The sequence below is a fragment of the Gouania willdenowi genome, chromosome 16 (genome assembly GCF_900634775.1).
Source record: "Gouania willdenowi chromosome 16, fGouWil2.1, whole genome shotgun sequence".
Taxonomy (NCBI): Eukaryota; Metazoa; Chordata; class Actinopteri; order Blenniiformes; family Gobiesocidae; genus Gouania; species Gouania willdenowi.
The window spans coordinates 12491334-12496030 of record NC_041059.1 but is presented as its reverse complement, the minus strand read 5'-3'; the positions used below and the strand labels follow the sequence as shown (position 1 = coordinate 12496030).

General features: G+C 42.2%; 1 protein-coding gene across 4 annotated transcripts in view; it reads right to left on the bottom strand.

Moving 5' to 3' along the window:
• grin2db (glutamate receptor, ionotropic, N-methyl D-aspartate 2D, b) overlaps nt 1–4363 on the bottom strand; it is a 78783-nt gene extending 74420 nt beyond the window's left edge. For 3 of the 4 annotated variants that reach the window (XR_003675807.1, XR_003675805.1, XM_028470767.1), the window contains exon 1: nt 4102–4357. The gene's annotated coding sequence lies outside the window, so the exon portion shown is untranslated. Of the gene's footprint in view, nt 1–4101 lie in introns of all 4 variants that reach the window. The other variant, XM_028470768.1, reaches the window with a different exon arrangement.
• Nucleotides 4364–4697: the final 334 nt, after the last annotated feature.

Genomic DNA, 4697 nt, shown 5'->3' with positions numbered 1-4697 from the left:
TGTAAACAGACGAACAAATAAATAAAGGCTGGTGATTCTGTGAAACTATCACCTCCTTGGCGGAGGTAACTTTAAGTAAACACACAAGATTTAAGCACAATTTTTTTCATATTTATTGTAACTCAGTGGTGTCAAACTCATTTTAGTTCAGGGGCCAAATAAAGTGGCCCACAGATTATAGGTGGAATAAAAGCGAAATGTCATTGTTAATGTGCCCTAGTTTGCACTTCTACGTATGAATGACATTTAAATAATAAAGTATGTGGGGCACCAATATTATTCAAACAATAAGTGACAGAATTCAGTCCTTGCAGGATGTTCTCTTTTAAACCTCATTGATTTTTCAACCAATTTGTATTTAATTTGGGGAATTTTTTTCTTTTTTTAATGGAGAGATCTTTTAACAATTAAAAAATTACAAACAACTTCCATGATGTGATGTAAGCATTGGAAAACTGTGAGTTCCAATGATTTTTTAACTTTATTTATTTATTAATAAATATTTAACTTAATTAGTGGGACATTTACAAAATGATTCATGTTTTCTATGTCAATTTTAATTCCTCCTGAGGGCCGAATTTGATGCTATAAAGGGCTGGTTTTGGCCCCCGGGCCTCGAGTTTGACATGCTACTTCCTGTTAGCAGAGGAGTAAGCCTCATCTCTGTTCACTGTGTGCAGTGTGATAATCCTTGGCCACCGAAAGAGCACACACCACAGGGTCACAAACAATAATAATTATTGGTCAGTTGTGAGAAAAATGTATGTAGCTGATTCAAAATTTGTAGCAAATTTATTAGGGACCAGTTTAAATTTAAACCAAAAATACACCACAACAAGAACATTTTAGGTCAGGGCAGCAAACACGATGGATACCAAGGGGATAGTGAGCACTGATTAAAGCAAATGGAGGATAAAAAGTTCTGATGAACTACGATTGAGATCGCAGAACGTCTCCACGCCGAATAGCACGTACCACATTACAGAGAATTCAGTCAAGTGACCCGGTTCCACCGAGTAAAACAAATGAAATTGTGCAACGTAAAATCATAATCTACGTTGAATTGCCTTTGAAACGATATATCACACAATTCCGTTCCGATACATTTAGATATTACTGGAAAAGTGGGTAGTACCCCCACTTTTAAAACAGTCTCCGAGAGGCTCTTGACATCCGCTCATAGAATAACCATGTCAAATTACAGCCCGATTGCACGAGCATTAATGGAGCAACAGTTTTTTGAAAAATGGGGCCCCCGGGGGGCCCCCGTGGCACATTGGGAGTAATGGACCCCATTTGTATATTGGTATATGCCAATGATTCGGTACCACCAACCCTCGTAATATTTTGCACGCAAATGAATGAGAAATCGACTTTTGTTTTTTTTTTTTCTTCTTTTGGGGCCCCAAATTGAAAAATGAAATTTAACTAGTGTACACAACAAGAAGAATAAGAACGAGAAGAACAAAGTGAGTGGTGTTTCGAGTCCGGTAGCCTGGCCTAAAAATGGAAAACACCACCTTTCACCTCAATTAGAATTAGAGTTGTATTATCATAATTATTTTTTTACTAGCAAAGTCCTTGCTGCTAATGAACATCCACTAAGCGATATCAGTTATAACAAAATGACTTGAAAATGCTACATTAATAGTACATTATTTATCACCTGCCCCACAACTCTTCAGATTTCAAACCCATGTCTGTGAATTTAGAGAGTAAATAACTCTTTAATGTGCAATTTAGACTTTAGTACAAATTAGACTAATTGGAAAAGGCAGTTTGATGAATTGTGTCCCCTGCTGATTTTAACAGAGGGCCTTTCTTCCTGAATTTGTATGTATCAATACCATTGAAACCAATTAGAAGTTTTAAAGAAGGATGCTCAGTGAATTTGATATCTGCTTGCAAGCTTACAAATCTGGACACAAGTTGTCAAAGGTATCATCAAAACTCTCCTGCTTCTTATGTTTTCTTAATAAAACCACATGCATTAAATTCAGGACAGCACAGCATTGCTCCAGGCCAAAGTGAATTTATTGATACCAGTCAAGGGAAAGTACAAAGACGCACACATGGAGAAGTGTATACTGCAATCTGTCCAAACCCAAAGCCTCTGATCTAGTTTAAGACTAATTGATGCTCTGTTTTACCAAGCTTTACCTTCATTAGTAACCAAAACACCACGTGCCACGTGTAATGTGTGGAAGAGCATGAGTTTGGGTGGTGCAGGACTGAGGAGACTATATTCCGAGGTCATACGGTGGCATTAAACAAAGTGATAAAATGGAGAAGCAGGCCATGGAGAGGAAAAGAGAAACAGTACAGAGGAAGTCACAGGTTGCAGTGGCTCGAGAAGACTCAGAAAGGATTTAGGCTGGAGGAAACAGGGGGATTGGGAGAAGAAAAGAGACAAGCAAAAGGGGGATTGAGCTAAGCTTGAAGGGTTTCTGTGCAGAAGTCGAAGAATCAATGAGGTGAAATTAATGAAGAGCATGGGCTGAAGAAAACAACCACCCAAATGTTGTCTCTTTTCTTCTCGGCGTGTGCCTTTCACCATGTCCACCTCTGAGCTTCTATCACTCAGTTCTTAAACTCCTCACTCACTCCATTCTACTGCCTTCCGATCTCTCACCCTGTTCTCTCCTCATGCCTTCCTCTACCTCCTCCTCATCCTCACATTTTTCCTCTCATCTCTCTCCCTCCACACCTTCTGTCTCTCTCATCACCTTTCCTCTCCTCTGCCCTCCCCTTCCCTCCTGACTCCCCCTACTCACAGCTGGTACAGTACACATCTCTCAGGGCAACTGTACGACTGATCGGCAGAGTAGGGGGGCTCTACCATGACACTGAATGCAACACTTTACAGGACGCAGCGCATGCATGCAGCAGACTGCTGCAGTGTCCATGTGCGTAAATTTTACAGGGATTGTGGGAGGGGAAAAAATGATCAACAGAGCAGAACATGTAACCTGTGGCTGAAAGAGCTGATTGAAAAAGAGATCAGGAGAGAGAGACACCAAAGCCCCCACAGGAAAGGAGAAAAGCAAATATACACTGAAATTCTATCATGTCTTCAGCAGCCACTCTATGCAAATACATGAGATATTGCCATAGTCCAAACAATGCAGCAAATCTTCCTGCTTTACCATTTTACAGGTCACCAATGAGCTCTCATCTTCTGGTGCTTTTTGAGTTATATAGAGCTTTAACATTCATCTGTTCAACTACAGAAAGCTATATATATATATTAAAAAAAAACTTCTCCAGGCACCAAAAGATTAAACTAATTCAGACAGAGGGTGTTCCAGTGTTGTGAGAGTATTTTGAGGTGAATCAACTGCACTGAGGGAAGATTTCTGGGTTGCAACATGGGGATAAACAATAAATGTGCTTCCATCTGCCCAAATGTCCAATGTAATGGGATATAGATGGATTAAGAGAGGGAAAATGATCAACAATCTTTAGATGCCTACAGAAGTGACCAGGTTACCCAAGAAAATGAGCATCAACAGATATGAATTCCATTTTAAAGCATCCATAGCAAAGTGAGGGGAAAACTGTGCACCTGCTTAAACGCAACTCTGTATTTATTAATAATGCACAAAAAACCACTGCTACACAATATCACTGCCTAGATGTTTAGTGTGTGTGTGTGTGTGTGTGTGTGTGTGTGTGTGTGTGTGTGTCTGTGTGTGTGTGTGTGTGTGTGTGTGTGTGTGTGTGTGTGTCTGTCATTGGGCCATCTATCCCATATGTGTTAGTGCAGGCTGTGAGTTTTCAGGTGCAGCAATGACAGTGGAGTCACAGCATCCAGCCCCAGTCCCCGGACATCCATCTCTCCATCACCGGTGTCCCTACAGATGCCGACACCGAGAGCCCTTATAACACCTCATCTCAATGACGCGTAACAGCCGCTCAGAGCCCGAGCCGCAATTCATCTGAGCGCCGGAGTCCGTCCGTGTTGCGTGAGTGCGCAGAGGAGTGAAGCAGCAGAAAAAGAAGAAGAAAAAAAAATGGCAAAAAGAAAAACAGAAGGGGGAACAAATCCATCTGCAAGTAGCGTTAAAGCAAAAAAAAAAAAAAAAAAAAAAATGCACTTACTGTTTTTCACCAGCCTGTCCCCCCTCTTTCCCTGCGTCCCTCCATCCTTCTCACATCCTTCCTTTTTTTTGAGGTATCCGTTTTGCGGGTGTCCCCCCACCTCTCCACCGCCACCTCCACCACCTCACAGCCGCCACCGCCGCCGCCACACACAGACACACACACGCTGTGAAAATATATATCTAAACATAGATATGTTCTGCATGTAGTCTGTATCCCGGCCTACTCTCCCTTTGCCCCCTCTCTTTCTCTCTCTCTCCCTCTCTTTCTCTCACTGCTTTTGTTAAAATTCAGTATATGCGCCCCGTCACCTAGCAACCATCAACCTCTCTCTTTCCCCTCTCTCTCTCCCTCTCTCCTCCCTCCCTCTATCACTGGCGACACGTGTTGAATGCTAAACTTAGAGGTCCGGAATAAAATTAATAAAGGGATGGACGCACTACATCCCCGCTCTCTCTGCCTCCCCCTCTCCGTCCCTTTCACTCGTATCATAATGCAATATAAATATTTACTAGATCCACTCAGCTCTCTCATTGCAAACCCCACTCCAGTGCACCCCCCCCCCCCCCCCCCCCCATCCCTCCCTTCTTCCTCTT